The sequence below is a fragment of the Macaca thibetana genome, chromosome 15 (genome assembly GCF_024542745.1).
Source record: "Macaca thibetana thibetana isolate TM-01 chromosome 15, ASM2454274v1, whole genome shotgun sequence".
NCBI lineage: Eukaryota > Metazoa > Chordata > Mammalia > Primates > Cercopithecidae > Macaca > Macaca thibetana.
Window position 1 is genome coordinate 75,981,179 of NC_065592.1, and position 13,896 is coordinate 75,995,074.

A 13,896-nucleotide genomic window follows, 5' to 3' on the forward strand; every position below is an offset into this window, starting at 1 on the left:
TCCCTCTCTTTTCCCTTCCTCTACCATCTTACTGATTTATAACTATCTAACCAGTTCAGTTTTTTATTTTATTAAAAGGGTGTTTGAATGTACAGTATTACTGCCATCTTTTTTTTAGTGCATGAGAAAAGACTGGAAGAAAAAAGGTGAAATGTTAGTAAATGTTTTTATCTTAATGATTGGATTTTATATAAATTTAATTTTATATTAAAAGTTTATTTTTTGGCCGGGCGCGGTGGCTCAAGCCTGTAATCCCAGCACTTTGGGAGGCCGAGGCGGGTGGATCACGAGGTCAGGAGATCGAGACCATCCTGGCTAACATGGTGAAACCCCGTCTCTACTAAAAATACAAAAAAAAAAACTAGCCGGGCGTGGTGGCGGGCGCCTGTAGTCCCAGCTACTCGGGAGGCTGAGGCGGGAGAATGGCGTGAACCCGGGAGGCGGAGCTTGCAGTGAGCCGAGATCGCGCCACTGCACTCCAGTCTGGGCGACACTGCGAGACTCCGTCTCAAAAAAAAAAAAAATAAAAAATAAAAAAAATAAAAATAAAAAAAAAAATAAAAGTTTATTTTTAAGAGACAGGGTTTGTTGCCCAAACTGGAGTGTAGTGGCATGATCACGGCTCACTGTAACCTGGAACTCCTGGCCTCAAAGGATCCTCCTGCCTCAGCCTCCCAAGTAGCTGGGACCACAGGTGTGCACCACCACTCCTGGCTAATTTCTTATATTTGTAGAGATGGGGTCTCATTATATTGACCGGGCTGGTCTTGAACTCCTGGCCTCAAACAATTCTCCCACCTCAGCCTCCCAAAGTGCTGAGATTATAGTCATGAGCCACCAAGCCTGGGCAAAAGCTCATCATTCTTTAAAAGAGAAAGAGAGGGGGAGAGGAAAAAAGAAAGGGAAAGGAAGAGAATAGATATTAAATGTAAGATTATGGGAGGAGAAGTGAAGACTCCTCTAGCCTTCCTTCCCCTGAGCTAATCTTACACACAAACACACCCCTTAGTTTTAACTTCCTGCCCATGAACAAGGACAGAAAGACCAACTCTTCTGCCACTGAAGACATTGTGACTGCCTGACACTTTTAGACAATTCTCACTCCTGTAATAAACCAGCAGAGTTTATGGACACACAGTCCAGCAGTCACCTAAACTGATCCCAAAGGGTGAGTGGATCGACCAAGCAATTCCCATCCACCTAGTCTGTTACTTAACACTGTCCCATAACTCTTGTCATAATGGATTCTGCAATTTGTACAAAGGACATTGGGCTAGAAATCAGAGAAACTCCATTAAATCCTGAAACAAATAACAATGGTTAACAAAGCTGCTGTGTGTTGCATGCTTACTTTACACTAGATATTCTTTCATTTAATCCTCACATCCCTGAGGCACGGAGTGTCATTCCTATTTGCTATGGTTTGAATATTCCCTCCAAAATTCATGTTGAAACTGAACTATCATTATGACTACATTAAGAGATGGGACATTAAAGGGTGATTAAGCCGCAAGGGTTCTGGCCTCATGAATAGATGAATGCCATTATCACAGGAGTGGACTTATTATTATATCACGTGAGTGGGCTGTTGTAAAAATGAGTCCCGCTAGGGGTGCAGTATCTATAGTCCCGGCCACTCAGGAGGCTGAGGTGGGAGGATTGCTTGTGACCAGGAGTTGAAAGCCAGCCTGGACAACATAGTGAGATGCCCATCTCTGGAGGGCGGGGGGAAATGAGTCTAGCTCTCTCAGTCACGCTCGCTGTCCCTCTCTTGCTCTTCCACTTTCTGCCATGGGAAGCTGTGGCAAGAAGGCCCTTGCCAGATACTAGCACCTTGATATTGGATTTCCTGGCTTCCAGACTGTGATAAATTTCTTTTCTTTTATAAATTACCCAGTCTGTGCCTGTGACATTGTTATAGCAACACAAAATGGATTAAGATGCCATTTTAATTTTACAGAAGGCTAGGATCCAAGAATGCCAACTAGATTGCCCTAGTCAAATGACACTGAGACCCAAGAATGCCAAACAGATTGCCCTGATCATGTGACCAGCAAGTGGCAAAACCAGGATTTGAGCCCAAGTCTGTCCTTCTCCAAAGTCCATGCTCTCTCTCTCTCTCTCTTTTTTTTTTTTTTAAAAAGAAATAGGGGCCGGGCGCGGTGGCTCAAGCCTGTAATCCCAGCACTTTGGGAGGCCGAGATGGGCAGATCACGAGGTCAGGAGATCAAGACCATCCTGGCTAACACGGTGAAACCCCGTCTCTACTAAGAAATACAAAAAAATAGCCGGGCGAGGTGGCAGGCACCTGTAGTCCCAGCTACTCGGGAGGCTGAGGCAGGAGAATGGCGTGAACCCGGGAGGCGGAGCTTGCAGTGAGCTGAGATCCGGCCACTGCACTCCAGCCTGGGCTACAGAGCGAGACTCCGTCTCAAAAAAAAAAAAAAAAAAGAAATAGGATCTCACTATGTTACCCAGGTTGGTTTCAAACTCCTGGCCTCAAGTGATCCTCCTACTTTGGCCTCACAAACGCTGGGATTACAGGCGTATGCCACTGCACAGAACCTAAAGGTTCCACACTCAGCCACACCATGACACTAGTTTGCCTCTGTTCAGTTTAATTCCTTGGAGCCAATCTCTTCCTCTAGAAAATCATGGCACCTTCAACTATAGGCACTGATCTCTTGAAGGACCTTATAGTTAATTTAATGGATCCCTAATCAACATTTTTTAAAAAATAAAAATACAACAGAATAAACTACATTGGAATAACTGTATATACTAAGGATGCTGTTTATGAAACTTTAGTCTGTTTTACACATATGTGTATGTGTAATAGGTTGTGATGTAAGTAGCATCACAGGAGTTTGAAAGTATCTGAACGATGAAATTCAATTAGAAATTATTTCTATGATCTTTTTAACATTCTTTACAAATCAGGCACAATCTCTACCACAATGCCACTTTCTACTTAGGTTTATAGAAAATCTAAGGTGCTCTGCAGAAAACAGGAAAGCCCTTGATTTGTTCAAACTTTCTAAGTGCCTAAATGGGATAGAGGAACAAGCATCTACAAATAAAGCCTAAGATTAAACCCCATAGATTTTACAAATTAGAAAAGAAAAAAGAAACCATGACTTTACTTTTTAGATTTTGTTTTTTGCAATCCACAGGGGCTCTTACACACAAACAAAACCAGAAATGTCCCCCAGAACCAAAGTAGAAAGAGAATGGGCATAAAGAGAACTCCAGGCAGGACCATCCCTGATCATAGCAAACATGTGCTGCAGAAGCAGCACTTCAAAGAAGTAGACTCAGAGCTAGTTCTGGAGCCCTGGCAACTGTGAAGATATGGCTCCATCACCTGGTACAAGAAAAGATCTCAAGTCCACCTAATAATGGTGAGATCGAAGTCCCCAAACTTCACTAGGCCAACCTGTGTAGAATTCCTTGCCCATTCACCTCCCACAGACCCTGCTGACTCCTCTTCTTCAAGACTGCTCCTGGGGCTACAAGATTTCAGGTATCTAAAAGCGTTCAGGGAAAAGATCCAAAAACAAGCACAATTTTACTACACTGTTTATGAATACATAATTAGGTTATAAAACTATAAAGAGAATCAAAGTCAATGCTATAATGGTGAGGATAGTGGCTACCACAAAAGGCATGGCAAGGAGCTGTGAATGGCTAAAAGATGTAGAGATGTTGGCAAACTTATATTTCTTTTTGTGGTTGGGGGTCACACAGATGTTCATTTTACAATCTCTTATGCACTACTTTTATGTCTTATGCATATTTTAATTTGTACAAATTTAGTGGGCACAAGTGCAGTTGTATTACACGGTTCTATTGAGTAGTGGTAAAGTTGGTAAAGTCTGTGTTTTGTTTTGTTTTGTTTTTTTGAGATGGAGTCTCGCTCTGTTGCCCAAGCTGGAGTGCAGTGGCGCGATCCTGGCTCACTGCAACCTCCGCCTCCTGGGTTCAAGTGATTATCCTGCCTCAGCCTCCCCAGTAGCTGGGACTACAGGCGTGTGACACCATGCCCAGCTAATTTTTGTATTTTTAGTAGAGACGGGGTTTCACCGTGTTGGCCAGGTTGGTCTCGATCTCCTGACCTCATGATCCACCCCACCTCGACCTCCCAAAGTGCTGGGAATACAGGCATGAGCAAAGTCTGTGTTTTTAATGTCCCATCACCAGATAGTGTACACTGACAGTGACCATTTCTGCGGAAAAAGAAGAAGTGTACATATATGTATATATATTTGCTTATTTATGAAAAAGAAAAAGCCTGGGGAAAAAAAAAACAACAACAACATACTAGTAACACTGTTTGCTTCAAAGATTCTCTAAACCAGCAGTCTCCAACCTTTTGGCACCAGGAACCAGTTTCGTAGATCAGATCAGTGATGGCATTGGATCCTCATAGGACTGTGAACCCTATTGTGAACTGCACATGCGAGGGATCGAGGCTGCTGGCTCCTTATGAAACTCTAACGCCTGATGATCTGAGGTGGAACAGTTCCATTCTTCAACCATTCCACCAATCCTGCCCTGTCTGGGGTTGAGGAACCCTGCTCTACAAACCTTTTTATTCCCTTTGAATTTTGTGCCATGTGCATACTTCTTAAAATACATAAAATTTAAATTAAAAAAAACAAAGGTACTGCAACATGATTTAAATAGCCAACAAAACTGTTTGCATTGAATGGCCTATGACAGATCTTTATAATACTATGTACCCCTAAGAAAGCTTTTTTTTTTTTTTTTTCTTGAGACGGAATCTTGCTCTGTTGCCCAGGCTGGAGTACAGTGGCATGATCTCGGCTCACTGCAAGCTCTACCTCCCGGGTTCACACCATTCTCCTGCCTCAGCCTCCCGAGTAGCTGGGACTACAGATGCCAGCCAACACGCCCAGCTAATGTTTTGTATTTTTAGTAGACACGGGGTTTCACTGTGTTAGCCAGGATGATCTTGATCTCCTGATCTCGTGATCCGCCCGCCTCGGCCTCCCAAAGTGCTGGGATCACAGGCATGAGCCACTATGCCTGGCCCGATTTCAATTTTTTTAGGGAATAACCAGAAGACAAGACAGTGAACTGTTAACGTGCAAAATTAGGAGTCATTACTTTCCTCATTAAATCCAAAGAGGTAGACATTACAAACAAATACTCAATTCCCAGAATAAATTAAGACATCTCCTCACTTGGAAATATGTATGTTTATTTCTATATGTGCATTATTATATACAATGTGATAAAAAAATTTTAATGTAAAGAACCAAATATCTTTCCTAAATTATACTGAGGTCAAGAAAAAAAAATTGCAGAACATAATAAAACATCTTACATAGAAATAAAAATTTCATCAGAATATATGAGACTCGGCCGGGCGCGGTGGCTCAAGCCTGTAATCCCAGCACTTTGGGAGGCCGAGGCGGGCGGATCACAAGGTCAGGAAATCAAGACCACAGTGAAACCCCGTCTCTACTAAAAAAATACAAAAAAAAATAGCCGGGCGCGGTGGCGGGCGCCTGTAGTCCCAGCTACTCAGGAGGCTGAGGCAGGAGAATGGCGGGAACCCGGGAGGCGGAGCTTGCAGTGAGCCGAGATCGCGCCACTGCACTCCAGCCTGGGCAACAGCGTGAGACTCCGTCTCAAAAAAAAAAAAAAAAAAAAAAGAATATATGAGACTCTACCAAAGAAAAATTTATCACTTTAAAAACCTTAGACATTGGGCCTGGGTGCGGTGGCTCACGCCTGTAATCCCAGCACTATGGGAGGCTGAGGCAGGTGGATCACCTGAGGTCAGGAGTTCAAGACCAGCCTGGTCAACATGGTGAAACTCGGTCTCTACTAAAAATACAAAAATTAGCTGGGCATGGTGGTAGGCAACTAATCTCAGCTACTTGGGAGGCTGAGTCAGGAGAATAGCTTGAACCCAGGAGGCAGAGGTTGCAGTGAGCTGAGATTATGCCACTACACTCCAGCCCGGGCAACAAAAGCCAAATTCTGTCTCAAAAAAAAAAAAAAAAAAAAATATATATATATATATATATATATTAGAAAAGCAAGAGCAAAATGAACTGAGAGTTTAGAAATGACACAAAATTACAAGCCAAACAGTAAAGTGATAATCTCAAAAGAAGAGAAAAAGAAAATAAAATATAAAGTTGGGTGTGGTGGCACACACCTGTAATCCCAGTACTTTGGAAGGCTGAGGCGGGCAGATCACTTGAGCCTAGGTGTTCGAGACCAGCATGGGCAACATGACAAAACCTTGTCTCTACAAAAAATACAAAAATTAGCCAGGCATGGTGGCACACACCTATAGTCCCAGTCCTAGCTACTCAGGGGGGCATGGTCAGGGGAGAGCTGAGGCAGGAGGATCCCTTGATCCCAAGAGGTTGAGGCTGAAGTGAGTCATAACGGAGCCACTGCACTGCAGCCTGGATGACAGAGCGAGACCCTGTCTCAAAAAAAAAAAAAAAAAGGTGAAAAAATAAATCAAGCTAATTAATTGAGAACATACAACACAAATCAACCACTTATTTGTAAAAGGAAATAAGATGTGACTGAATAAAATAAAAAAGATATCATTAATAAAAAAGATTAAGAGCTTTATGGTAAATGATTCTCCATTAGTTACCAATATATTTGGAATTTAGACAGGAAGCTATGTAAAAAATGACAAACCAGATAAATGAAAAAGACACAAAAAGACCTAAAAAGAAAACAAGAAATTTTTTCAAATAATAAACAGAAAAGGGCACTGATTAAGTCACTGGAAGTTTTTTCCCCTAACATTCAAATAAAAAAAATAATTACTGGCCAAGCACACTGGCTCATGCCTGTAATCCCAGCACTTTGGGAGGCCAAGGCAGGCGGATTATGAGGTCAGGAGATCAAGACCATCCTGGTTAACATGGTGAAACTCTGTCTCTACTAAAAATACAAAAAAATTGGCCAGGCATGGTGGCGAGCACCTGTAGTCCCAGCTACTCGGGAGGCTGAGGCAGGAGAATGGCGTGAAACCGGGAGGCGGAGCTTGCAGTGAGCTGAGATCGCACCACTGCATTCCAGCCTGGGCGACACAGCAAGACTCCATCTCAAAAATAATAATAATAATAATAATAAGACATCTCCTCACTTGGAAATATGTATGTTTATTTCTATATGTGCATTATTATATACAATTATTATACAATAATTATATACATACATAATTATGTATGTATGTATAAATATGTATGTTTATTTCTATATGTGCATTATTATATACAATTATACAATAATTATTATTATTATTTTACCCAAAGTACAAAAAAGAGTGTGTAAAGATGGCTATCGTAGCATAGTTAAGAACATCACTAAAAACCATCTGAATTACAAGCTAATCTCATTTAATGAGAACAGATGAAAAATCTTAAATAACATCTCAGAAATGATGTTATTCTTAAAAATTACTACTGTGATTAAGAAAGGTGCATCCCAAAAAGGGGCTACAGATAAAGCACAACGAAAACTACAACATTAGTTAAATATAATATTATATAAACAGGGGAAACAATTCAACTAACTGGCTTAATTATTCCAGGAAAAGCACCTGATAAAATTCGGTATCTATTCCTCAGTAAAATTCTATTTTAAAAAGAATGGCAAATGAGTTCGTTAAATGTAAGGGTTTATATTTTAAAACAGAAGGCTTTAAAGTTCACGGAGAATGTCTTCATGGTAAAAGGATAGACAAGATTTATAAATTGGATATTAAAACTATAAACTATTATTTATCAAAAGACTACACTGAAAGTGTCAAAAGACAAGACACAGATATGTGCAATCCTTTAACATATCCAGAATATACCAATGAATCAACAGTTAAATAAGAAAAAGACAGAAAAATAAGCAAAATATCTGAATGGAGACTTCATAAAAGAGGATATCCAACTGACCGATACATCAAAGAAAAGGTGCTCAGATCAAGATGGCCGGCTAGAAATCCCTCAAAAAGACAGCCAAAACAACAAATAAACAACTAGACTATAACACAAATAACTGAGGAAGGGTGCCAGAGTGCATCAGAAGAGTTTATAAAAGAAACTCGAGATGACCACATAGAGAGCAGAAGGAAATGCCAAGCTTCTATCACCCCAATTCCCAACCAGGATCAGCTGGGAACCAAAAGGACTACTCCCTTCTGCAAGGAGGTAAGAAAGAGGAGCCTAGCGATCTGTATCAACACTTTGGACACTTACAGACCTCACCACTGAGGAATCCTACAGTCCTCACAGGCCTAAGTTGCCTGGAGTATGCATAGCTGTGCTCCCCACAGAGAAGGAGTCAACCCTGTGCCCAGCTCCCTGTGGCCTGTGCTACACCATCTTGGAATTAGAACAATGGCTGGAGTGTGCCTTGCTCCAGCAGCAAGTAGCAAAAACTCCACTTTTCCCCTGAGGATAAGTCACCACTCAGACACCCTAGACCAGTGGCCCAACATGCTCAAGCCAAGTTTCAAGTGGCTACTGTACCTTTCAGCATGGTGCCAAATGACGATGGAGCCACCTACCCCTATCCCACCCCACTGGGCCATATTTGATGCTTCCTGGGTTAATTTTAAAATTTACAATGTGTTTTAAAAAATCAACAAAGGGATACAAATCATTTTTTAAAAATACACAGAAATCCTGCAGCTTAAGACTTCAATGAATGAAATAAATATAATAGGACTAAAATAGCAGACATGATCAAGCATAAGACACAAATCTCTAACTTGAAGATAAGTCTTTTGAAATTACCTACTCAAAGAAATAAGAAATGAGAATGAAAACGAAATGAGAACACCTACAAGACTTACAGGAAATCATTAAGCAAACAAATGTTCATGTTATGAAAGTTCCAGAAGGAGGAGAAAAAAGGAAGCACAGAAAGCCTGCCAAATGAAATAGCTAAAAACCTCCCAAGTCTGATAAGAGGTATGAACACACAGATCCAGGAAGCTCAAAGGTTCCGAAATAGATTCAACCCAAAAGGGTCTTCCCAAGGCATATTATAGTTAAACCGTCAAAAGTGAAAGATAAGAGAATTCTAAAAAAGGCAAGAGAAAAAAGCATCAAGTTAATACAAGGAAATCCCCATTACACTTAAAACAGATTTCTCTGGAGAAACCTTACAGACCATGAGAGAATAAGATGATATATTCAAAATGCTGAAAGGAAAAAAAAAAATGTCAACCAAGAACACTATACCCAAAAAAGCTGTCCTTTAGAAATGAGGTCTTTCCCAGACAAGCAAAAACTGAGGAAATTCATTACCATTAGCCAGGTCTTACAAGAAATGCTCAAGAAGGTCTTACATCTAGAAATGAAAAAACGATAACCACTATCATGAAAATACACAAAAGTATAAAACTCACTGGTAGAACAAATACACAAAGGACAAAGAGAAAAAAAATCAAATCTTATCACTATAGAAAACCATCGAACTACAATGATAAGAGAGGAAGAAAAAAAGGATATACGAATCAACCAGAAAACAATTTTTAAAAGGACAGGAGGCTAAGCACTGTGGCTCATGCCTAGAATCCCAACACTTTGGGAAGCCAAAGGAGGAAGATTGCTTGTGCCCAGGAGTTGGAGACCAGCTTGGGGAACAAAGCGAGACCCCCATCTCTACAAAAAATACAAAAGCCGGGCATGGTGGCACACACCTGTAGGGAGACCAGGCTGGAAAGACTGCTTGAGCCCAGGAGTTCAAGGTTGCAGTAAACTATGATTGTATCACTGCACTCCAGCCTGGGCAACAAAGTCAGACTCTACCTCTAAAAAAATTTTTTTTTAATTTCAAAACCCCCTCATGACAAAAACTCTTAACAAGTTAGGTATAGAAAGAACACACCTCAACACAAAAAAGGCCGTATATGACAAACTCACATCTAACATACTGAATGGGGGAAATTTTAAAGCTTTTCCTCTAAGATATGGAACAAGTCAAGGATGCCTACTATCACTGCTCCTACTGAACATAGTACTGGAAGTCCTATCCTAGCCAAAACAATTAGGCAAGACAAAGAAATAAAGAGCATCCAAATTGGGAAGGAGGAAGTTAAACTGTTCCCGTTTGCAGACAACATGATCTTATACATAGAAAACTCTTAAAATACTGTCATAAACTCCTAGAACTGATAAACAAATTCAGTAAAGTTGTAGGATACAAAATCGATACACAAAAATCAGTAACATTTTTATACACTAACAATGAATTCGCAGAAAAAAGAAATCAATAAGCAATTGCACTTACAAGAACCAAAAAAATAAAATAAAATACCTAGAAATAAATTTAACCAAGGAGGTGAAAGTTCTCTAAAAGGAAAACTATAAAATCCTGGTCAAAAAAAAATTGAGGACACACAAAAAATTGAAACACATTCCATCTTTATCTACAGATTCAATGCAATCCCTATCAAAATACCAATGACATTATTTACGGAAACAGAAAAAAAAATCCTAATATGCATATGGAGCCACAAAAGACCTTTAACAGCCAAAGCAATTCTGAGAAAAAAAAAACAAAGCAAGAGGCATTACACTATGTGCCTCTGAAATATACTACAAAGCCTGTAATCCCAGCCTTTTAGGAGGCTGAGGCAGGAGGATCATCTGAGCCCAGGAGATTGAGACCAGCCTGCACAATATAGTGAAACTTTGTCTCTATTTCTAAAATTTAAAAATATACATAATGGTGCTGGGAAAACTACAGCCATATGCAGAAGAAAGGAACTAGATGCCTACACTCATCATATTTAAAAAAATGAACTTAAAGACGTAAACGTAAGGTCCAATACTATGAAACTACTAGAAGAAAACATTAGAGAAACATTATAGGACGTTTGTTCTGGGCAAATATTTTCTGGAGAAGACCTCAAAATCATAGGCAACAAAAGAAAAACTAGGCAAAAGCAAAAGGGATTACAACAAACTAAAAAGCTTCTGCAGAGCAAAGGAAACCACTGGAGTGAAGCTATGAAAGAAAAATACAAACTATCCAACCAACAAGGGATTAATAACCAGAATATACAAGGAACTCAACAGCACATACACAAAAATACAATCCAATTTTAAAAGTCAGCAAAAAAGCCAAATAGACATCCCTCAAAACACATACAAATGGCCAACAGGTATATGAAAAAGTGCTCAGCATCACTAATTATCAGGGAAATATAAATCAAAGCCACAATGAGATATCATCTCACCCCAGTTAGAATGGCAATTATCAAAAAGACAAAAAATAACAAATGATGGCAAGGATACAAAAAAAAGAACTTACATACACTGTTGGTGGAAATGTAAATTAGTATAGCCATTATGGGAAACAGTATGGATATTCCTCAAAAACTAAAAATAGAACCACCATATGATCCAGCAATCCCATTACTAGGTATATACCAAAAGGAAAGAAATCAGTGTCAATGAGATATCTGCACTCTTAGGTTTATTGAAGCGCTATTCATAAACACACACACAGTGGAATACTATTTAGCCATTAAAAAACAACAACAACAACACGAAATTCTGTCACTGGCAGCAACATGAAGAGGCTTTTGGAGGACATTATGTTAAGTAAGATAAGCCAGACACGGAAAGATAAATACCACATATCTCGTGGAAGCAAAAAAGGTGATCCCATAGAAAGTAGAGGATAGAACAGTGGTTACTAGAGGCAGGGAAAGGGAGGGGAGAAGGAAGGATAGCCAAAGGCTGGTTAACAAATACAAAAGTACAGGTAGATAGAAGAAGTAAGTTCTAATGTTCTATAGCACTATAGAGTGACTGTAATTAACAATAATTTATTGCATATTTTCTTTTTTTCCTTTATTTTTTAAGAAACATGGTTTTGCTCTATTGCCCAGTACAATGGTGTGATCATGATTCACTGAAAACCTCCAACTCCTGGGCTCAAATGATCCTCCCACCTCAGCCTACTGAGTAGCTGGGATTATAGGTGTGCACCACCACACCTGGCTAATTTTTTATTTTTATTTTTGCGGAGATGGGGTCTGCTATGTTGCCCAGGCTGGTGTATATTTTTAAATAGCTAGAACAGATTTTGAATGTTTTCAGCACAAAGAAATGTTTGAGGTGATGGATATGCTAATTACCCTGATTTTATCATTATACATTGTAGACATGTATCAAAATATCACACTGTGCCCAATAAATACTAAATACCTACAATTATTTGTGATAATTAAAAACAAAGCAAAAGAAAGGGTGCTTAATCTCATTAGTCATAGGGGAATATAAATTAAAACCACAATGAACGACTACAACACACCTACAAAATTGGTTAAAATTAAACAGACTGGCAATACCAAGCACTGAATAGGATGTAGAGTAACTAAGACCTCAGATATACTCACAACCACTTTGTACAATCACTTGGGAAAACTAAACATAGGCACACCCTATGACCCAGCATTCAGGCAAGAGAAATACATATATATGTACACCAAAAGACTGTACAAGAATATTCTTGACCTCACTGTTCTTAATAGTTAAAAATGGAAACAAGCCAAATTTTCATCAAAACTAAATTGTGGCACATTAAAATCAGAATAACATGACGTAGTAAAGAAAGTCAACAAACTACTGCTACTCCAACACGGAGATCTGTCACAAACACAGAGCTAAAGAGGCCCGGCACACAAACAATTACATACTATATGATTCCATTTACGAAAATTATAGTTAATATTTTAGAAACCTAATCCATGGTGGGTTTTTTTGTTTTTAAGACAGAATTTCGCTCTTGTTGCCCAGGCTGGAGTGCAGTGGCACGATCTCGGCTCACTACAACCTCTACCTCCAGGGTTCAAGTGATTCTCCTGCCTCAGCCTCCCTAGTAGCTGGGATTACAGGCATGCGCCACCACGCCCGCCTATTTCGTATTTTTGGTACAGCCGGGGTTTCCCCATGTTGGTCAGGCTGGTCTTGAACTCCCTACCTCAGGTGATCCACCTGCCTTGGCCTCCCAAAGTGCCGGGATTTCAGGCATGAGCCACCGTGCCCGGTCAATCCATGGTGTTAAAAATTTAATGCTTACCTTGGCAGTGGGAGGGAATGGTGTGGCTGGGCACAAGCATGGGAGGAGGCTGGCATACTGTTTTTTTTTCATGGGTAATAGCTACGTGGGTATGTCCACAGTAATAATTCATCAAACTGTACATTTATTGGTTACACACTTTCTCAGTATACAGTATGGTTTAGTAAAGATTTATTTTAAAAAATGAAAAACAAAGTTGAAAGAAAAAATACTTTTAAAAATACGAAAAGCGGCAGGATGCGGTGGCTCAGGCCTGTTAACCCTAGTACCTTGGGAGGCCAAGGCAGGCATATCACTTGAGGATCACTTGAGGCCAGGAGTTCGAGACTAGCTTGGCCAACATGGTGAAACCCCGTCTTTACCAAAAATACAAAAATTAGCTGGGCGTAGTGGTGCACATCTGTAATCCCAGGTACTTGGGAGGTTGAGGCACGAGAATTGCTTGAACCCAGGAGGCAGATGTTGCAGTGAGCCAAGATCGTGCCACTGCATCCAGCCTGGGCGATGGAGTGAGACAGCATCTCAAAAACAAACAAAAAAACGAAAAGCAAAGGAAAAATCCCAATCACATCTCTAACTTCATGATACAGAAATGCCATTAAAGGTGTCTCAAAAAAAGTAAGAGAAGATATCAATACAGGGAAGAAATATCAATTAAGGGAAAGGCTATCTTGCCAGTTAATGAAGAGAATTTCATATATTTTGATTCGATCTTGCATTTCTATTTTTTCTTTTTCTTTTTTAAAAAGCATAGTCTCGGCCAGGCGCAGTGGCTCACACCTGTAATCCCAGCACTCT

General features: G+C 40.0%; 1 protein-coding gene across 2 annotated transcripts in view; it reads right to left on the reverse strand.

Annotated features, from left to right (window-relative positions):
- Positions 1 to 13,896, reverse strand: part of RCL1 (RNA terminal phosphate cyclase like 1) — a 65,355-nt gene that overhangs the window by 37,740 nt on the left and 13,719 nt on the right. The gene's annotated exons all lie outside the window — the stretch shown is intronic.